This window comes from Nyctereutes procyonoides, unplaced genomic scaffold (genome assembly GCF_905146905.1).
Source record: "Nyctereutes procyonoides isolate TBG_1078 unplaced genomic scaffold, NYPRO_anot_genome, whole genome shotgun sequence".
NCBI classification, from domain to species: domain Eukaryota; kingdom Metazoa; phylum Chordata; class Mammalia; order Carnivora; family Canidae; genus Nyctereutes; species Nyctereutes procyonoides.
The window spans coordinates 144523-169155 of NW_026575155.1; the positions used below are offsets into that span (position 1 = coordinate 144523).

At 41.6% G+C, this 24633-nt stretch overlaps 1 pseudogene; it reads right to left on the minus strand.

Annotated features, from left to right (window-relative positions):
• Positions 1-514: 514 nt before the first annotated feature.
• LOC129502039 (thioredoxin-like) lies at positions 515-832 on the minus strand (annotated as a pseudogene).
• Positions 833-24633: the final 23801 nt, after the last annotated feature.

Below are 24633 nucleotides of genomic sequence, written 5' to 3' on the forward strand. Positions count from 1 at the left end.
GAACATCAATCTAACCTACTACAAAGCCCAACTTTATACATAATAAAAGAGACACAAAATAAGACTGTCCAGTTGAGAAAACCCATAAATCTATTTTCTTGGTGAAGCTGTAGAGAAATAGGCATTCTTATACATTGATAGTTAGAATGCAAAACGGTACAATCCTTCTGGAAAAGAATTTGATAATCTCTAGAAAAATTGTATATGCATGTATCCTTTGACCTAGAAATTCCACATTTAGAAATAGATCCAAAAGACACACTGGCATGATTGTCAGTTTTATATGTCAACTTGGCTAGACTATAGTCCCCAGCTGCGAAAGTATTTTGTAGATGTCATTAAAGTCCATAATCCACTTAGTTTTTTTTTAAAGGAGAGAATTAATATTTTATTTTCACTTATATTCAGATGGCAGTAGACAGTCTTCATACCTGACCTTTCATTTTGTAAACAACAACAACAAAAATATACAAGTTTTAAACAGCCAATGGCTGGTTGTTATCAAAAAACATAATTAGATTAATTCATTCATGGTGGCTTCAAGTTTTTTCTTATTAGCTTCAGAAAATTCACCCACCCTTTGTCCCCTTTTTGGAAAACTGGAAGGTTGGCATCAATTTGACTTCACACTCTATGGCAACACCTTGCCTGTCATCCGTGTCAACTTCAAGGAACACCATGTTGGAATATTTCTCAGACAGGCAATGAGAAAAAAGGCTTCATCATTTTGTAAGGCCCACACCACGTGGCTGAGAAATTAACTACCACAAGTTTATCTTCCGTACTGTTCACCTCCCTGAAAAGCATACTTGTTCTCCATCTGCTTCACCATTTTGGTGGCTGGGGTCTGATGAGTGACTCATGAAGGTGGCTTCAAAAGGCAGGAGGAAGATGGAAGAGCTCACAGGTGAATTCTCTTTATAGCACCTGGGTGGCAAGGTGTGGGGGTGGTGGAGTGGGTTTCCACGCATGCATGTTTGAGCACCCTAGCCAGGCCCCGCCTCCTGGACCATAAACTGCACCAGTTTACTTTAAGTAAGAAAAATTATCCTAGATGATTTGAGTGGGCCCAATTCAGTTGGAAGTCCTTAGAAACATAATTGCTTGTGCCTAAGAATTCCAGTCTGCCTTCCTGCCAGCCTGCCAGCCTGCCCTGTGGATTTCAGACTTACCTAGCCAGTCTTAACATTCACTCAAGCCAATCCTTGCAATAAAGACCTTATTGATTCTGTTTCTCTGGTGGAATTCTGACTAGTAAAATTGGTAAAAAAAAAAAAAAAAAACCAAATGACATAACACAAGAGTATTCATTATGCCACTATTTATAATTGTACACACTGAATGAAAAACACTCAAATGTCCATCTCTGTGGGGATTGCAATGGAATGCTATTGCTATGTACCAAAACCTTGTGTCCCTCCAAAATTCTTGTTGAAACCCTAGCCTCCAATGTGATGGTATTCAGAGATGGGACCTTTAGGAGTTAATTAGGTCATGAGAACCCTCATGATAAAATTAGAGCCCTTGTAAGAAGAGACAGGAAAGAGCTTGCTTCCCCTCCCTGCCTTGTGAGGACACAAGGAAAAGACGGCCATCAGACACTGGATCTGCTGACAACCTTGATCTTGAACTTCCAGCCTCCAGAACTATGGAGAAGTTAGTTTCTGTTATTTACTCACTTTGTCTATGGTATTTTGTTATAGAAACTGGAACTAAGACAACCATGAACCTGTAATAAGGACTATCTCAATGTTCTGCTATGGTGTGATACCCAAGACATATTAAGAAAAACAAGATGAAGAAAAGTATAGATAGCACATTGACATTGTCCAAGAAAGGGAAGATGAAATACATATTCACATAGATTCAAAAATTGAAGAATAAATTATAAAAATATTTTTAAGAAAAAGGAAGAAAGTAGTCTTCTCAAAATATACCTTGTTTTGCAAATTTGACTTTGAAACTGTGCAAATTAGTTATAAAAATAGATAAAATGAAAACAACTCAAACTAAAAAAGCAATACTTAAAAATTGAAAGTAAATTAACTTTTGTATTAAGTTAGTAACAGACAGAAATTATTTCAAGTGACCTTAAAACAAAAGAGTTAGATTATACATTCCACATGGGCTATATTCTTTGTGGGACAAAAAGAACTGAGAAAAAAATTATAAAGTATTAAGCTGTTTTCAGTGGTAATAGAATCATCTATAATTCTGGTTTTATACATTGTGTGTGTGTGTGTGTTAAGATAAAGCAAATGTAGCAATGTCGATTTTATTGGGAGCCACAATATTTCACATGGGAAATAAGAGGTGCAGGTCGAACATCAAAGTTAAAGTAATACTGTGTGTGTACATATACACTTGAATTAGAAATATTAGGGGGCCTGTAGGTGGTTCAGTTGGTTAAGTGTCTGCCTTCAGCTCAAGTCATGATCCTGCCGTCCTGGGATGGAGCCCCACATCAGGCTTCCTGCTCAGTGGGGAATCTGCTTCTCCCTCTCCCTCTGCTCCTCCTTCTGCTCATACACATGCAGTCTCTCTCTCTCTCTCTCTCTCTCTCTCTCTCTCTCTCTCGCTCTCTCTCAAATAAATAAATAAAATCTTTAAAAAAAAAAGAAATATTAGTGAGAGGTAACAGTTCATGATAAGTGTTGCCTTGAGGGATCCCTGGGTGGCACAGCGGTTTGGCGCCTGCCTTTGGCCCAGGGCGTGATCCTGGAGACCCAGGATCGAATCCCACATCGGGCTCCCGGTGCATAGAGCCTGCTTCTCCCTCTGCCTATGTCTCTGCGCCTCTCTCTCTCTCTCTCTCTGTGACTATCATAAATAAATAAAAATTAAAAAAAAGTGTTGCCTTGAACAAGAACAATCACCAGCAAGGGGACCTCTGCAATGTTCTGTGACAACTGGCTACCACCCAGCCTCTTAGGGTGATCGATACTGGTCAAGCATGAAGTTTAAACCTCAGTGACTCCACCTGTATTAGCTTCCCTTGCTTCTATAACAAATTCTCACAAACTTAATGGCTTAAAATAGCATAGATTTATTAATTTACAGTTCTGGAAATCAGAATTCTAAAATGGATCCTCAAAGCTGTGTTCCTTTTGGAAGCTCTAATGGAAAACTGTTTTCTTGCCTTTTCTAGGTTCTAGAAGTTGCCCATATTCCTTGGCTTATGACCCCCTTCTATATTCAAAACCAACAATGGCCAGTTGTGTCTTTCTCACACTGCATTACTCTGATATTAACTTTTCTGCTTCCCCCTTCTACACTTATATGACCCTTACGGTCACATTGATCCCACTGGAAGAATCCAGTATAATCTCTCTATTTTAAGGTCAGCTGATTAGCAAACTTAATTCCAATACCAACTTAAATTCTCACTTGCCATGTAACATAACATATTCAAAGGTCCGAGGGATTGGAACAAGGACATTTTTGAAAGAGTTATTATTCTGTCTACCAAACCACTCAGAAAACATCAGAAAAGAAGTCTATGCTTCCCCAACTATGAAGGGGAAAAGGGTGAACTTTGTCACTAGCTTGTTACATTATACAGCTTCAGAAGGTTGGGACCCTGGCCCCAATCGCAACAAAATGGCAAGTGCTTCCTTAATCATCATGCCTAAAGGCTTCAAGCCCAAGGATCAAGGTCACTCTCTCAGAAGCTAGCATCTTGCCCCATCAGGTTGCTGTGACCCGCCTGAGAGTAGAAATGCCAACAAGGAACTGTCACATCAGCTCCTGCTATTTTCCCAATGAATTTTCCCCAATAAACTCTAATCCAGCAGGTTTAGTGTTAGTAAGCTCTTTGATCCATGGAAACCAACTACATCCTACTGCTTAGAGTGATCAATCATGGTCAACCACAATGTTGGACCAGTACTGCTAGATAATTTCCATGAGAGCAAATGAAAGCACTTAACACTCAGTAAATTTAAGCAAAATTTTATTATATAGTAATGCTGCAATGAAAAAGGAGAACAAGGACAGAAAAATCCACAGTGCATCCATAACTCATTCACACAACTTAGAGACACAGGAGCAGTAAAACCGAATGGGCAACCAATCATAGCAAGAAGGGACCCTTACAGCTTCTCTCACTGGGATGAGACAAAAAATTATTTTACCTTCATGGTACTGGGCTTCCTATACCCCCCAAAACCCCATAATTAGTTACATGAGTAGCTACTTCTACAGCTAAATTTCCCTATAGCATAACAGATTTTTTTTAAATTTTAGAATATGCAATATGCGCAAAAATTAACTCAAAATGCATCATAGACCTAAATGTAAAATGCAAAATTATAAAACCCCTAGAAGATAACATAGGAAAAAACCTATATGATCTCAAGTATGGCAAATGACTTTTTAGATACAACACCAAAGGCACAATCTATGAAAGAAATCATTGATAAGCTGAACTGCATTAAAATTAAAGACTTCTGCTCTGTAAAAGACAGTATCAAGAGAATGGAAAGACAAGTCACAGATTAGGAGAAAATATTTGCAAAAGACACATCTGATGAGAGACTGTGATTCAAAATATACAAAGAACTATTAAAGTTCAATAATAAGAAAATAACCTGATTTAAAAATAAGCCACAGACCTTAACAAACACCTCACCCAAAAAGATATACAGATGACAAGTAAGCATACGAAAAGATACTTCACATCCTATGTCATAAGGTAAAGGCAAATTAAAACAAGAATGTGATACCACTACACACCCATTAGAATAGTCAAAATCCAGAAGACAACAAACACCAAATGCTGGTGAGGATGAGCAGCAACGTGTACTGTCATTCATTGCTGGTGAAAATGCAAAATAAAACAGCCACTTTGGGAGACAGTTTGGCAGTATTTTACAAAATTAAACATACTCTTACCATACAATCCAGAAATCATGTTCCTTGACATTAACCCAAAGGAGTTGAAAATTTATGTCCACACAAAAATCTGCACACAGATGTTTACAGCAGCTTTAGTCATAATTGCCAAAAGCTGGAAGCAATCAAGATGTCCTTCAGTAGGCAAATGGATAAACTGTAGTACATCCAGATAATAGAATATTATTCCCCACTTGAGCTATTAAAAGACACTGGGGAATCTTAAATGCATATTACTTAGTGAGCAAAGCTCCTCTAAAAAGGCTGTGATTCCAACTATAACTACAATTACATGGAAAAACCAAAACTATGGGAACAATACTAAGATCAGAGGTTGTCAGGAGTTGGAGTGGTGAGGTGGGGATAAATGAGCAGACCACAGAGGATTTTTAAGGCAATAAATATGCTCTGCATGATACTTTAATGGAAGTACACGTCATTATATATTTGTCCACCCACAGAATGTACACCCAAGAGTGAGGCCTAAGGTAAACTATAGGTTTTGGATGACCATGATGTATTAATGCAGGTGTATCAATTGTAACAAATGTACCACTTTGGTGGGGAATGTTGATAATGAAGGAGGCCATGCACGTGTAGAGACAGGGAGTATATGTGAAATCTCTGTATCTTCCTCTCAATTTTGCTATGACCCTAAATACGATCTTTAAAAAGATGAAGTCCTAAAAAAAAAAAAAAAAAAGAATATGCAACTTGTCTGGATTCTCTTGTTCATCCTTGGACACTTTCCCAGTAGGTGCATGATCCAGGATATTTAACTCCCTGAAAGATATTAGTGTTTGCACACAATTTATTCCTCCCAAAAGGCCAAAGTTGTTTAGAGATTAGTAATCCATATACATCTTTTCTCCATATGATATTGGATCTTCTGTTTTCTACAAATTGACCCATTGGGGGTAGAACTTTTTGAATTCTTTTGTATCATTTCTCAAATAGGATAATTTGGGAAAGCTACTTCCTTGGATCCACTTTTTCCCATTTCCTAAGCCCAGCACTGGAGTCCTTATTAAATTATACCCAACAGAATAAACATTAGAAACTGTTCTTAAAACAGGAATTTAGGGGCACCTGAGTAGCACAGTTGGTTAAGCATCCGACTCTTGGTTTAGGCTCAGGGTTGTGAGATGGGGGTCTATGCTGATTGTGGAGTCACTTAAGATTTTCTCTTCCTCTGCCCCTCCCTCATTCCTCTTCCTCCGTCTCTAAAATAAATCTTAAAAAAAAAAAAAAAAAAAAAAAAAAAAACAGGCATGGAGATGCAGAAGAAGATGCAAAAGGGCCACTGGGAATATTTAATATCTAAATAATATTTAAAATATAATTATAATGTTAGCAACAAATCTCTGTAAAGAGACAACAGGGATTAGTTGATTTATATTAAAATACAAAGAGAAAACCAAACATATCATAGTCATTATCATAGTCAATGAGTCCTATGAGCTAAACTGTGTCTCCCCAAAATTCATATGTTGAAGCCCTAACTAGCTGCCAATGTGATTCTATCTGGAGATGAAGTTTTTAGGAGGAGATTAAGGTTAAATGAGGTCAGAAGAGTGGGATCCTAATCCAATAATATTAGAGGCCTTCTAAGAAGAGAGAGTGAGAGAGCTCTCCATATGCACACTCTCAGAAAAGGCTCTGTGAGCACATGGCAAGAAGGAGGCCGTCAGTAAGCCTGGAAGAGAGTCCTCACCAGGAATTAAACTGCTGGCACCTTGATCTGTACTTCCAAGCTTCCAGAACTGTGAGAAATAAATGTCTGTGTTTAAGTCTCCCAGTCTATGGTATTTGATTTTGTTATGGCAGCCAGAGCTGACTAAAACAGTGAACGACGTCAGGGTAGTTACTGAGTTTACTGCTGTTTCCAGGTGCCCGTTATACGCCATAGTCTTCCAGAAGAAACAGAACACAAGAACAGACAGTGCTGGCATTCAAGGGAAGTCTCCCTGGTCATTTCTGGGAGGAAGGAAAAAAAAAAAAGAAAGACAGTGGCGAATGATTTACTAAGAGTGATTCATCAATTCACCAACTGAAGTTGAGAACGCTGAGCCACGCCAGGGGAGATAAGAATGAGACTGAGGTCAGATACGGATGAAGTGAGTGATGGGGGTGGGCAGAGGAATGTTCTCTATATGTGATGATGGTAGACAGGGAAGCAGAATGGTCCCTGCCAACACTGTTCATGACCCAAATTATTGTCAGCATCTCAATTCAGTCCCAAGGCCCTAACTCTTCCCTCATTATATATGATATTTTTAAAAGACTATGACAACCTGGCTTCCCAAAGCCTAAAAGAAGAAGACACGAACTTGGAGCAAAAGATCTTCACTATTAAAAAGTTCAAACATTAAGATTATGAAAGAAGTTATCTACAGAAGGGAGCATATATGCACACAAAGGATTCTCATCAGAAAATTGGTGCATACAAATGATTAAACAATTAGGGCACAGCTAATCAGAGCCTGAAACGCACTGTAATAAACACTACTGTCCCACTCAAAGATCTGACTTCATCTCTCTGTGCTCCAGGAGGGGGTGAATGGGAAAAAGAAAGTTGAAAGGTTAATTCTCTGTAATTTGTAAACTCCATCTCTGTGACAGAAAGAGATTGAAAAAAAAAAAAAAGCCACTCCTTTGTCCTCTGAAGGGAAAGGCACCCCAGCATTTGACAGTGTCACATAGCACTCTCAACCAGTAACCCATTTACAGAGGAAATGTGGCTGAGAAAAACATAAGAGTTCAGATTTGAGCTTCCAAGATGTTATAAGCAGTGACAGGAATAAAAATTAAATTATATTAGAAAAAAACTTCTGATGTTTTGTGTCTGAAAAATAAAAACAAACACAATTTATTAAGTCTGAACATCTTATGGAGGCAACATTTTTAGCCTCGGGTAGTAATTATGGTTGCGCCACTAATGGGGTCTAGAGGAAGCCGATTCAACTCGCTTCATCCCCAGGGAGAGAGCATCCACAAGTTCACAGAGTCAGGCATTATCTCCATTTTAATGTCCAACAGAGTAAAGAATGAACTGAAACCTTGTGCTACATTGAGTAAGCTGGCCAAGCCTGCAATGTTGGTCTTTTTCTTCACCCACCCTCTAAAAAAGTATTACCTGCTCTGACAAATGTCTCTCTCATGTTCTTCAAGATGAGTTTAGTACTCAGCCCCTGGGATATATTTTTTTCTCCATTATCAATTATTTGAGGAGAAAAATCTTGGCTGGTTCCTAACCATCCCCAGGGATTATTGAGTTTTCTTCAGAATCTCATGAACTTATGGTGCTTTTAGCAGGACTTCTTCATTAGTATGTAATTATGCCAGCTGCCACCATCTATTCATTGTTATTTACAATTAGTTGTGTCAACAAGTGCAACTCTTATCTGGTTTGACCTGCTGGGCCTCTGGTGGACCTGAGGAGTCCTGAGGAGGGCTGAGGACCCCAACCAAACCAGCAACAACATCTGGATTCGTTTGCCAGGGCTGCTGTAACAAAATGACACAAACTGGACGTCTTTAACAACAGAACCTTATTGCAAAGAAATGCATCTTTTCATGCAGAAGTCTGAGATCTGGCTGTTGGCAGGGTGAGTTCCTTCTGAGCCCTCCTGAGGGAAGGATCTGGTCCAGTCCTCTGCCTGTGGCTCGTAGATGGCCATCTTCTCTCTGGGTCTCTTCGCATCATCTTCCCTCAATGTGTGTGTCTCTTTCTCTACATGCAGCAATTTTTTTTCTTTTTATTAGGACACCAGGCCTATCGGATTAGGAGCCTACCTTAAGACTGCACCTTAATTACATCTGTAACAATGTTATTCCCAAATAAGATCATACTGGGGGTTAGGTCTTCAATATTTAATTTTGGGGGATACAGAATTCAGCCCATGGGACAATACTCCTGGCCTTTACTTTCTTAAGCTTTTATTTAGAGCAGCACTCTGTATCCATCATTTTATGAGCTGACACAACAGAGTACCATAGACAGGTGACTTAAACAACAAACATTTATTTTCTCACAGTTCTGTAGGCTGGAAAGGCCAAGATCCAGGTCAAGCAGGATTCTGGTGAGAACTCTCTTCCTGGGCTGTAGGAGGCCCCCATCCCACTGCGTACTCACATGACCTCTTTGTGTAAATGTGGAGAGGGCTCTGGGTCTCTTCCTCTTCTTATAAGTATGAGAGCCCCACTCTTATGACCTCATTTAACCCTAGTCACCTCCTCATAGGCGGTATTTCCTAACACAGTCACGTTACAGGTTAGGGCTACAACAAATGAATGGCAGAGGCGGGGTGGGGGAGGGTGGCAGGGAGACATCCAAGTCAAGTCACTTCCTAGCAACCCCCAGTGAAAGATTCTGCTTTCCTCATTTTTCACATGAGAAAACTGAAATGCAGGAAACTCAACCCCAAGTCCCACAGCTAGAAGCTACAATGAGATGCAAATTGGTTTGACTCCCAAAGACCATTTATCTCTCTGTCCACCATTACTGGGTGCCCCAAACTAAGACCTAATATGACAAAAGGGAAATCTGGAAAGGGTTTGCAGGTGTCTATAACCAGCAGAGGGGTATGACCCACCCTGGTGAGGACCATGATTCTTTTCTCCACTGCCAACTGCACTATTCTGCTCCAGATCACCAGGGAATGGTGGATCCAGCAGGTAGGGAGTCTGTATAATGGTACCATTTGCACGGGGCAGAGCTGGGTCTGAATCTCATCTCTGCTACCTACTAGGACCCAAAGCAAAGCGTGTGATCTTTCTGTGTTTCAGTGTCCCTCATGTAGGGATTTTCAGACCATGGCCCGGCACTTGGTACATTTATAAATGCTTCATAAACGTTACCTGTTATCGTTATGGCCATGTAAGTCTTAAGAACAGAGAATCTTTGAATGCTCCCCAGTTTCTTAGCCAACCCCCACCATGTAAGTTAAGGACTCTGTGCTCTGACAATGCATCCCAAGCTTCCAGAAATGAATTTTCTGACATCAGCTTAATACAAACTCTTCCAGGATGTCTTCTGCCCTGGGGATGGAGACTCAGCTACAAAGGAGTCGCTCTGGGATCCCACAGGGATCCTGTCTTATCCAGGAGAAAGCATGAGCCACAGGGGGATGAGGCTAAATCCACCCCAGACCACCTCCTCTCTCTCCTGCGCATTTCTGTCTTCTTCCTCAACGTCTGAAAGGTCATTACACCAGGGCTCAAGAATGAGTTCCTCAACCAGTCTTGCAGTATACACGTGCCATGTCTTAGATCTGGTTTATCCATTGCAACCCAGTGTGTCAGATGACCTGCTCCAGGAAAATGCCCCCCTTTTGGTAGGATGGGAGAGGTCAAGAGGAAAGGCGATGAAGTCAACACTTTCAAAGACTCAAGTCTCATATGCTCCAGGAATGTGTCCTGGAGGCGGGAAGGGGGCCGGGAAAGCATGTGGCTGAGGTCAACATGAAAGAAGATTCCAGCCCTGTATCCCAGCATCCCCCAAGCACAAATGCGGCCAATTCGACTGTTCTCCATCCCCACGCAGAGCTCCCAAACCGAACTCTGCCTCTTGAAGGGCGAAGCGGGCAGGCTCCCCTGGAGGGGCCGCTGGACCACGTCCCCCTCTGCCAGGGCCCCCTGCCCCAGGCTCCCGTCCGCTTCTCTGCGGCTCCCTCCTCTGGCTCCTCTGGCTCGGGCAAGGCTGTGGCCCAGGCCGCCCTGGCACCCAGTTGCAGAAAGTAGCAACTTCCCCTCCGGCGGCGGCCGACGGGGCGCTCATTTGAATGCGTTTCCTTTTCATGAAGAACAAAGGTTGGAGTCGGGGCCCGGCAGCGTGGAGGCAGGAAAGTACGCGGCGTGTGTCGAGAGAGAGAGAGAGAGAGAGAGAGAGAGAGAGAGAGAGAGAGAGAGAGAGAGGAGAGAGAGAGAATGACCCACGAGAAAGGGAAAGGGGGAAAACACCAATCCTCGGGGCGCTGGGCTTTTTTCGACTTTTCCTTTAAAAAGAAAAAAAAAAAAGTTTTTCAAGCTGTAGGTTCCAAGAACAGGCAGGAGGGGGCCGAGGCGGGGGGTTTTGCAGAACGGGCGGCCGGTCGGTTATGAGTCACAAGTGGGTTATAAAAGGGTCGCACGTTCGCTGGCGCGGGCTTCCTGCGAGCGGCCGGCCACGCCGGGTCGGGTCGGGTCGGGCCGGGCCGGGCCGCCGGCAGCCTGGGGACCCAGCGGACGCCACGAGCGAGAGCGCGGGGACAGCGGAGCCGCCCGGCCGCCAGGTACGCCGCCCCGCGCGCCCTCCCCGCCCCGCGCCCCCGCGCCCCCTCCCCGCGCGCCCTGCCCGCGCCCCGCGCGCCCTCCCCGCGCGCCCTCCCCGCGCGCCCTGCCCGCGCCCCGCGCACCCTCCCCGCCCCGCGCGCCCTCCCCGCGCCCTCCCCGCGGCCCCAGGGGCGGGGGCGCGCACGTGGCGGCCGAGCGGGCGCCCGTCGGAGGGGCGCTGTCCGCGGGCCCCGGGAGGAGAGGCGGCGCGCGGAGCAGGGGAGCCGGGAGCAGGGCGCGGGGCGCGGGGACGGCGGGACGGGGGCCACCCCAGTGCGCGGCTGCTGCGCCAAGTTCCCCGCGCCGGCCTGGCGGAGGCGCCCCCCCCCGCCCCCCGCCCCAGCGTCACGGCCCAGGACCAGCTCAGCTACTGGGGCGCCGGGTGCGCGCAGAGCACACTTGCGGGGCCGGCAGCGCGCAACACGTGCCTTTTTTTTTTTTTCTTTTTTTTGCTTTGCTTTTCAAAAGCAACTTAATAAGAGGCCTTAATTCTCTAAAAAAAGAAAAAAGAAAAAAAAAGGCCGCAGCACCCTAAACGTCTCCTACCGAGGTCTTCTTTCCTGGACGGGAGGCCGCAGCCGAACCTGCAGTGAACTCCGGGATTGGTCCGCTCCCGGCGGTCGGGGGGAGGCCAGGCCGGGGGGTGCAGTCTTTCTGCACAGCACGTGGGCTCTCTTGCTTTATCCTCGTAAAGCCCCTGTGGGCGCCTCTGCCCCACACTCCGCAGCTCCCCAGGGTGGGCCGGGTCTTTCGAGTTTTGTAGTTTTGTGGATTTTTGTGTCTTTGCAAGCAGGCAGGGTGGGGGGGATGAGGAATCCGAGGGAAGCTAGGATTACTGAGCTTGACGGCCCCGACAAGGGGAGAAACGGGAATCCAGTCCTAAAACAGGAGGGAACTTGAGGCCCAGAGAGGTGAAGTTACTTCTCCAGTACCACACAGCAAATCTAGGATTCCTCTATAATCTGAAGAGGCCGAGGGTGTCTAGTGATGGTCATAATAGAATTCATATTGTGGGTCAAATAGATACGCTTAAGTGGAAATAGACTTTTTACATCATGCCATGTGATATTTCAAAGCCCAAGTCACTCCTTATGTCCATTCGTCTCCCTGAAGGAGTGCCTCCCTTATATGGATGGCTTTAACATAATGTATGATCTAAATGAACTAGGGCAGCCAAGCTTTTAATAATCGTAGGACTGATCTTTTCAAATGGGTATGTATATTTAAGTGCTTATCTGTGTGAGCAGGAATGTACGCTAAAAAGTTGACAGGGCGACTTCCTGTGCATTGTCTTATTTGATAGTCATAATGATAGGAAACTGGCAGGGTAGGGGGTGTTAGGCCCATTTTGCTCATGAGGACTCGTGGCTCACAGAATTTGTGTTTTCTCTGCTAAGGTCATTAGGTTCTTAGTGTACAGCCTGCCGCGAGGCGCACCTGTGAGATGTGGGATGTTGGGGAGTGGGGGGACTCGGCACATTAAGCCCTGTCAGTTCAGGCTCATTTCCATCAGACTGTTCTGTCTCCGTGATTTCCTTCAGAGGACCCAAGCGCATTCAGTAATTACTTCTGCTGCCCGGGCTACTCCGTGATGGCCTGTAATAATAACTAGGTTCCCTCGCCTGGCCGGTCAGCTCACCTTGACTGCAGGACAGAGCTTCCTAACCACACACCACACGTGTCAAGAAAGAGAAAACATGACCACTGGCCGAGACCCATTTCAAGGCAGAACGGTGACATTTGCACAGATTCCTCCTCTGTTTTTACCTAACTATAAGGAAATGGTATACTCTAGTGGCCTTTAAAAAAACAAAATCCCTAAGTGCCACATGCTCTTCACGGGAAGGCCATCATCACATTCTGTTTGCTCCAGACACCGTGCTGGACACTGGAGAGGAGCCAGCATGACCAAACAAGTGACAGCACCTACCCTCATGAATCTAAAAAGTCAGAGGAGACAGGGCTAACAGGAGATCGCCCTGGAAGCTGACCTGTCAGGGACCTAAATACTTAAACTAGGATGTGCTGTGAATTTTGTCATTCTTTACTTTCCAGTGGCCAACACGGAAACCTTCATCTTTCTTTATAGCTCGTTAGTCTGTGAATCAAAAAAAAAAAAAAAATCCACTCCTGAAAAGCCCCCTAGGTTTCAACTTTTGAGAACCTTTTTTTTTTAATCAACTATTTTATGTCATGACCAAGCTCTGCTGTTCAATCTAAAGGAGATTTTTCATTTTAGAGTATTAGTTCTGAAGGCCTTTTTCCTACCTTAAATCTGATGGAAGCTGTGTATGCTTTTCTCAGAAATTTTATGAAGAGAAAATATGCATCCTCACACACAGTCTTGCATTCATGTCTGTGAGCTCCAGGCTTCCTTGAATCTCAGCCGTGACCCCTCTGGGGTGGACTTTCATAATCCCTCTTCTAAACCTAGGAGAAGTCAATAGCTTGAATGATGGAAGTGGTGTATGGACTCTTACCTTCCACTGAGACAGAACACCTCTGTCCTTGACTAGTTGGCATCTCTGCATTTTTATGAGTCACTGGCTGTGAATCATAGCTGAACTATTGATTTTAGTAGCTTTTCAGTTTTGGTGATGGGCTTGCAGCCCACAGTGCAAAAGCCTGGTATTATGGAAAGGGCACCAGCCTGAGAACCATAGTAGGTTCTAGTCCCACCTCTGTGCAAATTCCCGTGCTGCATTCTTCTCATCTCTAAAATAGGTGGCTGGGACTGAGTCATTCTTAAAGTCCCTTAAACTGATGAAGAAATTCTATGATTCCAGCATGACTACCACTTCACTTCACTTTCAATACCTCTTCTAAGACATAGTCAGACTCAGTGAATTCATATCCTCTCTGCCCAAAAGAGAGTCAGAGTAAGTAAGTACCAGGATAACTGGCTGGACAGTGTATGGTTGTCTTTCACTATCTTACTGGCTTCAAAGCTGTCACACATTGGCTGAATTTGGATAGAATAAGAAAATTGGGAAACGCTTCTTCTCATGGAGAAGCTTTAAAATCTTAGAGGTCTCTCTTTATTCCACCTTTGCACTGACATCTTGCTTATACGTATTCCCTCTATCTCAGTCTCTTAAGGAAAACACCACTTTTAATTTGATGACTGCTGTGTAATTGTCACCTGCCATGAAACACTGAAGCTCTGTCCATCAGTCTTGTCTTTGGGTTTACAGTAGTCAGGGCCAAAAGCACACTTATCCTCCAAGTAACACATCACACATCTGAGCAGTTCAGCATCCTCGCCCATGGCTACAAGACTGAGCAATGGAAGAACAGTGAACCAAAAGGCACAGGTCCCACCCCTACTCACGATGACATGCTAGCCAGCAGAAGAGACTTAACATCAATCAAGTGGCATGGCTTGAGACAGACTGTGCCAATTCGGTACCGATTCTGAAAAACAGTATCCACATGTGGGGCAGAAAGATTAGTGAAGAATATCAAACAGCTGATTTAATGAAATTGTGGAGCTGATGTTTGGCTAAGGTGAAATGAAATACCATGACGTTTGTGGAATTCTCCATAATGAGCATGTTCTCTATACAGTGGAAGTTTCCGGCTGTCCTAACAAAATGCTGTGCTCCTTTAGGTTGCTCAGCTGCCGTCAGGCCAGCATTGCAGTTCAGAGCATGGACACCGGTGCTTAATGGCTCAAGTTTGTATTCTAGTAGGGCGCTTGCCTACCCACTCTAACTTGGGGCAGATTAGTGCCCCTGCCTGCACCCTGACCCTTAGGGCCACCAAGGACAAATGGGGAGGTGATAAAACTCATCCCCAAGGCTGTGATGAGGAATAAGAAGTCAAACTCCTGCCTGGCCCAGAGACCCATATAAGTGTTTGCAATTAGTTTGTATACCTGTATGATCTTGCATATTTCAAGAACCCAATTTGGAAGGCGAGATACAAAGACAATTTGAGAAAGTGAAGTGTATAGGGACAAAATGATCTCTAGAATCCTGACAAGGTAAAAACTTGGTTGGTTATAAAGAGTTTTTTAAGAGTTTCATAATAATTTTTTTCTCCTTAATCCAAAGAAAAAAGACACTTCAGAAAATTCCTAAGGAAGCATTTTGCTGGTGTACCTTTATGATTGAGAGATTAAGATACCAAAGAATTATTTTTGTTTGACTTGTATGTGTTGGTTGATAATCTCTAATTTATATCATGATTTAGTCAAATAGTTGTGAATGTATCTTGTACTTTTCAAATGACAAGGGCAACAGGTAGTAGAGGGACAGGTACTTTCAGGCCCTAGCAGGTACTTGTGACTACTGCCGCTAGTACTGCAGCTAGTATCCACTGAGCCTGGGTTATGAGCCTCACTCCCACCCTCAATGTTTCATGTTCATTGTGTCATTCCATCTTCCCAATAAACTTTTGAGTCAGTTCTATCACTGTCTCCATTTTTAAAGCAAGTAAGACTTAAAGAGTTTAAATTCCCAAAAATCACACAGCTGGGAACATGGTCGAGGTCAAGAATAGAACCCAGACAGGTTGAATGCAACAGAGTAATGACACTCAGACCCTCCACATGGACTTACTAATTGTTAACACTTGTCACATCTGCCTTCATTCATTCTGTCTCTATCCTTCACCTCTCTCTGTTGATGTCTGTATCATCTCTGGCATCTCACCTCTAAATGCTTGGACGCATATCTCCTAAGGGCACACTCCTCCACAATGAAGTGAAAACACATATTATGACATCCAAGGGTGGTTTAAAAAAAAAAAAAAGGAACCTAAGTTTTACCCATAACTTCAGATGATTATTTCTGGTAGGATTCTCCAGCTTTATCCTATAATGATCAAACTTTGTGGACTGACATCCAAGTCTGGAATTCCCTAAATGTAAGTAGTCCATTACTAATGTGGAATATCAACAGACCTCATTTATATATTTCCACATTTATAAGCTTCTACAACACTGATTCTCCAAGAATCTGCATATTAGTTCAATCTCTCTGAAATGCTGCAATGCTAAAGCCAAGCCGGTTGTGCAGACAGAAATTCCTTTGAAGTACGCCAGGTGTCAATCTCAGAGTGTCAGTCGTGTATCAAGCACTGGGGTAGGACCCAGTTTCTGCCCTCAAGTACACCTCAGCACTGGGGAAGAGACAACAAATAATCACAGCGCAGAGTGAAGACAGCTGTGGTGGAAGTCAGAGCCAGGACTAACCACGCTGGGGGAGGTAGAGAGAGAGAGAGAGAGAGAGAGAGAGAGAGAGAGAAAGAGATGGTCACACCAGGAGCCAAAGAGGGACCCGCCTCCAGGAGTTTGCTAGCCGTGAGGGAAAGAAATAAGGCAGGCTGAGTGAATCCATATCTGAGGAGCAATTTGAAGTGGGTAGACCAGTTCCTAAGTGTACACAGGACATTATATTTCGAGATGAATTTCAAGGAGCACCAATCCTGACCTTCATTTGGTGTGTTAAGACATGAGTAAAACGCTATGGGAGGGTAAGTCATAAACAGTATGGTGTCTGCCTTATAACAGGGTATTCCCATATGTAGTAAGAAAACTAATTTTTAAGCAGGCAAAACCAAACCTTTAGTTTCCAGAACTTGCTCAGTCTGTCTGACATCGTTCCCAGTACACAAATCCTTCCTTGTTTGGAGCCATGATCATGTGTAGAAATAGAAACACGTAAGTTGTGGCTTGGAGAAATAGGAAAGAGGACTTTTCCTAGGATGCCAGACATATGGGCCCCAGTACAGGTAACCGACAAACAGGTTATACATAGTAAGTTCCAAAGGAGGCATTTTATTGAAATTCCATGTTGAGAATAAACACTGTGAACTCAGGTAGAGGAGGAGGAGGAAGTCTCTTAGAAAAGGTAACTCTTCAAGTGATGACAGAGCACTCCAGAGTTGGTAACTGCCATCACGTTTCCTTTCTCCCTGGGGGAACTGAGGGTAGGGGGGTAAAGAATATTGAAAACAAATTATAAACAAAAATAGAAAATTATTACTATAATTCTCTTCATGGAAGTATATTTAAAAGTTTAAGTGGTTAGTATGTGGAGAACCTTTTGAGAACTTTTGAAAGAAGAATGGCCATGATTTAAAGCAAAAGAATGCATCTCTCTTCTGAGTTCTCTCCTTCCTGCCCCTTGTTTTTGTCCATATTTGTTTGATAACATTTTCCCCAAGTTTTGGTCTGGCAGCTGAGCTGTTGTGAGGTTGGGGTGTTGAGGAAGTGCCCCCTCTGTGACATACTGACTGAGGATGGGGGGGCTGGACTCAAGCTGCCTCTGGACCTGCTTCTGCTTCCTCCACAGAATGGCTCTGGGGGCAAATACTTCTAACCTGATTTTTTTCCACATTCTTATCTATAAAGTGAAGGTATTAATCACTGTCCACAATAAATCTTTTGGGAAGGCTGCTCTGCTTGTACATAAGATCTGTAAGTAGGTTTCAGTAAAAACTTCCTGGTTTTAAAACTGGGAAAAGCAGAATAATCCTCTAAGGTCCAGATTCTTTCTTGTTTGTACGTTCACAGTAAATGGCCACTCAGTATGATGTTTCCATAGTGATCCTGTGAATTCCACATTGGCTTTCTTGTGAGACAGTTCAAAAGTATGTCACACTTAGTTTTATGTGTTAATATTATTATTGGCATATATCTTTAAAACATTCATTTTCTGTATTTCAAAATACAGAAAGGTATGTTGTACTAAAGCTGTTTCATATGCAAACCAGTCTTTTCAATAAGGAGCTCTTAATTTAGAAATGGTATTTTAATTAAAGAATTCATAATTAGGGATGCCTGGGTGGCTCAGCGGTTAAGCGCCTGCCTTCACCTCAGGGTGTGATCCTGGAGTCCCAGGATCGAGTCCCGCATCTGGCTCCCTGCATGGACCCTGCTTCACCCTCTGCCTATGTCTCTGCCTCTCTCTCTGTCTCATGAATAAGTAAATAAAAATATTTTTAAAAAATAAAGAATTCATAATTAGAACTATCAACGGATGTTAGATTTTTGTGAAAATAGATGACAGAGAGAGTTGATCATTTTTTCCCCAGGAATGGCTTATACTGGGAATTTTTCTTAAATGTAAGAAAAAAGCTAATGATATAAAAAGTAATCTTACCATTCACCAAGAGGTCAGGATATGGATGACTCTGACAGAACAATCCATTTTACTTTTAGAAGATGCATTTGTATGCTTTTGAAGACTTGACCCCAGTTACTTACCATCTCAATCAGTAACAGGTGAACTCAGGTGAATTCAAGAGAAAACATAATATTCTTTGCCTCATTGCCTGACAACACAGAGGTTAACTTGAAAATTGATTACTAAGGTGTAACAGAATAATCATAGAAAACGTGATTTAAAAAATTCACATAAATAAACAGCTTAGGAAACCAGTCATTTCAACATTACTTTTGTCACAATCCTCAAGGTAATTATGAAGAGTTACTGAGAGACTCAACACTTTCTAGGAGATTTTAGACCAATGTAGGAAGCTTAAAAAAGGGGGGGGGACTGAACTCAAATTCAGGTGATACTGTTCTAAATACTCAATCTGTGACTGTTCTAGGCTGGACATGAAAAGGATTGGCTCTTGAACTATTTGAAGTATATCCTCATCTCTCCTCTAAATCATTCTTTATCCCTTTAAAACTTATCCACCCTGAATCCTGTCTCCTCAGTCCTTGATCTCTGCTTTCCAAGATGACTTAGCTAACTAACCTACTAAATAAGTCAAAGTGCCAATAGGAGGGGCTCCAACTCAACCTTTTCCTCCCTCTGCAGATAACTTCTTTCCATTGCAAGAACTGCTCACCTGAAACCTTACCTGCCACCTTGCTTCTCCCACTCAAAGGAGATGGTTCTAATGTAAGCGGAAGGGAAGGGAAACACTGTGACAGATGTAGAATTTTTAGAGGGGCAGGTCTTTAAGAAATCATGTTAGCAGCCACCCTCATCCTTTGACCTTAGGTCTAAATGGTAATCAAGAAATTGTCATCACAAAGATTAACTGTGACAGGTCCAAGTTTTCTCAGGATCTTGATCTTCACATACCTGTATTAATCTTCACTGCTTACTTTCATGACCTAAACCAAAATAAGCAACTTCAGAATATAGGGAATCAGAGTAACTTCTGGTGGGAAAGCAAGATAATGCTTTCTTAGGCAATTATACACTAGTTGCTTTTAGTGATTGGATCCAAATAGTGTTCAACATTGAGTTCCATTTTAATGATTATGTTTTGACTAGTATATAAGAAAATTAAGTAAATGTGGGAAACACTTAAATTATCTGAATTTAACCATTTTAATTTTCAAAAGCATAATTACTTTTTACCCATTGAAATGGCTTTGGACTAGAATTTGTACTGCTATATCAATCTAGGATCATGCCTTTCAGTAGAAATTAGTGTACATTTACTTTGTAACAACAAATTAATAGTTTCCAAGTACTTGCATATTTCAGGATGCATAAACTCATGATGGCTTGGTTATGAAATTCAACCACTGTGACTCTTTTTTAAAAGAAAACTATGGCATGCAGTTCTTTTGATATGCAAATATTAAGTAGTGGGTGCTGAGAATAAGAAAAATGGTAAAATATAGAAACATATAAGATTGTGGAAGGATATGACTAAAGATTCATTATGAAAAGAAGCCCTTAGTGACAAACTTCTGTTCTGAATATATAGCTGATACCATCTTTCCTAGCAAATCAGCAAGGTAAGAATAAAAGGATTGAGGTGCCTGGCTGGCTCAGTTGGGAGAGCATGCAACTCTTGATCTCGGTATTATGAGTTTGAGCCCCACGTTTGGTGCAGTTTACTTTAAAAAAAAAAAAAGTATATATTGAAATCATATGGCCTTCCTCAAAAAAAAAAAAAAATCATCATTTAGGAAAGCTTACTTTGAGGAAAAATTTCCCAGAGTGCTCCCTTCAGTTCTTACTACCAGAGGAAAAGTAGGCCTGCCATATGATGAAAGATATCTAGTATTTTTATCTAGTATATATCTAAGGTTTCATCGTGGTAGATTTTTATCCAAGGTGAGAATGGATAGTTTCTTTGAAGTCTCAGATTTAACTTGGAACCTATCTTCAGCAATTGAATAGAATTGTGCAATAGTAAAGCTTATCTTGACAATGGATGTGGGCCTAATAAAGTATGTGGAGGGAGGGGGGTCTGAAATAGGTCTTCAGAACCACCACTGTCAAGACTCCCACTCTAATTTATATTGTATGATCCAGATAAATTTATATTGCTATACATTGCAAATTATGCTTGTCACAGTTTTATCAAATGCTTAGCAGCCATGGCTGTTGATTGCTAGGTCTAGAATTGTGTCCAGTTCTTACCCTGCCACTCTACCAGTGGAGTAACTATATTCATTCCTCATTGCCTCGTGACAGCATTTTCTGCCCAATGTCTTGGCTATATTAGACCAGGCTTTGTTTCCTGTGATCACTAGTTTCCACTCAGACACACAGCAGTTCTGTTGTTGGCTAACTTGGTTAACAAGCCTAGTCAAAAATACTGAAAGTGAGCACGGCTTCAACAGTAATGAGCCCTCTGGCCAATCTCATGTCTAAAAGTCTACTCAATATACTTTTTAAAAAGCTATTCCAGGATATTTTCTCCTTTCTTCTGTTTACCAGGGCTAATGTTTTCTATCTCTCGTTATGTTGTCTTAAATGAGACTTAAGATTGTGTAGTAGCGGGATCCCTGGGTGGCACAGCGGTTTAGCGCCTGCCTTTGGCCCAGGGCGCGATCCTGGAGACCCGGGATCGAATCCCACGTCGGGCTCCCGGTGCATGGAGCCTGCTTCTCCCTCTGCCTGTGTCTCTGCCTCTCTCTCTCTCACTGTGTGCCTATCATAAATAAATAAAAATTAAAAAAAATATATTAAAAAAAAATTAAAAAAAAAAAAAAAAGATTGTGTAGTAGCATCAGACAAATTGCTCATTCTGCACGGCCTTAGGAATTCTTCATGCCTGAGAAGTCTGTCTTGGTACATAGTACCGCGGTTTTCTTTTTGAACACTGAGATCAAAAGATGCACGATGCTTTTCATTTCAGCATACCTTTATAGAGTTTGAGCCAATAAAAAGAAAGCTGTTAGAATGTTTAAGACAGCATAGCACATTGTGAAAAACACTTGCCACTTTTCTGAGCACTCTAATCAGGCAATTTGTGACAAAAGATGAAAGAAAAAAATCCAGTTATCATACTAAACGCACTTTTTTCAAATACCTGTGTTCAGATGTCATCTTGAAAGAACAGGAGAAAAATTTCTCCTGGGTAGAATAGTATGCAAACAATTTACCTTCAACACAAATTAGACATAGCTCTTTAAGAAAGGGTTGAATTATATTGGTTGGAGAGGAACCAGCATAAGGATATTAATATATATGGAGTATTTACTGTATCTAAGGCACTGTGGATGGGGGGGGTAGTTATTTTTATAATCTTTACGGACTGAAGAATCTGTAAAAGGTATTAAAATCCTCAACTGATATCATTTAATTCAAAGATCTTCAGCTTTAAGTTAATTCATCTCAAAAAAAACACCAAAGGTAAGAAAAAAAATTACTATCAGTAAGAATGATATATTTCCTTGGTTTGGAAATTTCCAAACCACAATATTCAGCCCTGTCAAAATACGTTCATTGGGGAATTTTTAACTTTATAATTTCTTTTGAACTTAATCACAGTTTTACATCTAGCTGGTTTCATGATTAAATAAAAGAGAAGGTGATTCCCCTCTTGCACTGAGGAGACCACATACTTGAATGATACTGTAACTTCTAGGCTCTGCTATAGTAACACTGCAACCAGAAGCATGTGGGAGAAATGTCACTTTATCTGAGAGAGTAAAATCAGACTCAAACAGGAAGTAGCAAATTCATCTTTTTCTTTTTTCTTTCTTTTTTTTTTTTTTTTTTTTAGTCCACTCCTTGCTGAAGACAAGAAGTTCGAGAAACAGCACCTTTTAAGTCCTACTTCCTTTACGTAGACCAAAACCAAAGCCACTGGGGGGTGCTTTCCCCACAGGACTCTCCAAAGAGCAGATGGGGCCATATTATGATGGATTCATTTGTAGGAGAGACCCACATTGCGTGTACCCTATCTCTCAGAAAGGAAGAAAGAAAGAAAGGTAAAGCCTCAACTGTTTACTACTGAATAAAAATCTAGCCCAAATTCAACCTTTATAAACCAGGTGGATTCAGGTTTAGTTTTCACAAATCATAAAATACTCTTTTGAATATTTGGGCCCTTTACTTAAATTATCTGGTTCCCAGGTAAAAACTTAAATCAAAAAAGACAGTAGTGCCCGAACTCATGATCGCCTCTTTACATTTTAGCATTTGGTGACTTCGAAGAGTTGTTTTGGTTTTTTGTTTTAAAAGAACAGGTTAGGGACTCCTGGGTGGCTCAGTGGTTTAGAGCCGCCTTTGGCCCAGGGCGTGATCCTGGAGTCCGGGATCAATCCCCACATCAGGCTCCCTGCATGGAGCCTGCTTTTCTCTCTGCCTATGTCTCTGCCTCTCTTTCTGTGTCTCTCATGAATAAATAAAATTTCTAAAAAAATTTTTAAAATTAAAAAAAATAACAGGCTATGTATGTATAAATAATCCAGAATTTGAAACATAAGTTTACCTTCAAATATACGTAAAGGTAAAAATGTCTTTTTATCACCTGGTTTCTCTACCTTTTTCAACAAATTACTTCCTAGGATTTCATGAGCTAACCCTCTCCCTTAAAAGGAAAATAAAGTCTGTTTTTGCTCTCAGATTTATATTCCCTTACTCCAGCATTATAACTACACACACACACACACACACATCCATTTCTCTCTCTCTTGCAGGTGCCGCAGACCAGGAAGGGGAAATCTGTGGTTTAAATTCTTTATGCCTCATCCTCTGAATGCTGGAGGCTTGCTGTAGGCTGTATGCTGTTAATGCTAATCGTGATAGGGGTTTTTACCTCCGACTGACTCCTACATGTTAGCATTAACAGGGTATGATGCCTGTTACTAGCATTCACTGGAACATATTGCTGCCGTGGGAGGATGACAAAGAAGCATGAGTCACCCTGCTGGATAAACTTAAGACTTCGGGCTTTATTATTTTTGTGAATCATAATCTGGTCACCGAGATGTTCCACCTTAAGTTTTAAGAGAGTAAGATCATTCAGATTTATCAGCAGCATTCTGAATGCAAACATTTTTATGTGAACCTTCAAGCCCACATCTTTTGTTTTTATCTTTAGTGGAAAACGTATTCACATCCTTTGCATCAAACTTATGGTGTGTTCATTAGAACTGTTCAGAAGCACTTTTCATAACTCAACTGACAGAAATATGGACTAAACACATTCTGACACAATCACTAGAATATCTTTGTCGTTAAAAATTAGAAGGACTACTACTCTCCAGTTACATACAAATAAAAATTGTCTGGCAACATTTTTAAACAGATTTTACAAATTGGCCATATTTCCCCCTCATTTAACAATTTTCTATTCAGACAACTTTAGTTTGAAGTTAGCACTTTTATGTGAATCTGAAGGGGGAACTGTAAGGCTATGACAATGAATTTTTTTAATAAAATATTTTTTACCAATTAGCATGGTAAATGATGTCTGAGAGGTAGCCCCTGTCTTTTCCCTACAAGAGACAAAGATTTGATTTAAAAAAAATTCATTTTTGAAATTAAGTCCCAAATCTAGGTTCAACTTTAATAAGCTTCGCCACATAACCATGTCGTGTGGCCAGAGAATCCACTTTTCGTCTCTAAGCCTGTGTCTTCATCCACAGAAAGGGGCTAACACTTTACAAGGTCAGTTTGAAATAGAGAACTATTTTGTAAAATAGCAAGTGTTACATTAATGTTTTAGTAAAATTCATCCAAGAACTAGTCCCTTCCCCCACTTTGTTAGAGAAAAGCTAATGATTTGATTTACAGAATTGTTCAGGTTTGGACTTCTCTGCAGTTTTTTTTTCCCCATAATTGACTATATCATTTACAAATAAATAGTTAACTATAATTGTTAGCATATTTAGTGTATATTTGTATTAGCAACTCTTCTAGCAACATTTTGTCAGTTATGCACTGTAACTGAATAAACCTCTTTTAGTCCTTAGTTGATTTAAAGTAATTTGTTATGGCCTTTTTTCTTTTGCAAAGTACAAACTGTAATTTCAGAAGTCATTTGTACAAAAAAACAAACAAAAAGAAAACAATGGGAAAAAATTATGAGAATACCAGGGGGAACGATCCTGACCCCTAGGACATGGTATTCTCATCTGAAGGCATCCCCTCAGCCTGGCAAACATTTGTGTTCAAGATGTGTGTGCTGCCAAGATAAAGTTCTCCTCTTAACCCGTGGAATGAACATTTGGCTCCAAAGAGCCCTGAAGTAGGTGCGTTCCTTGAAGGG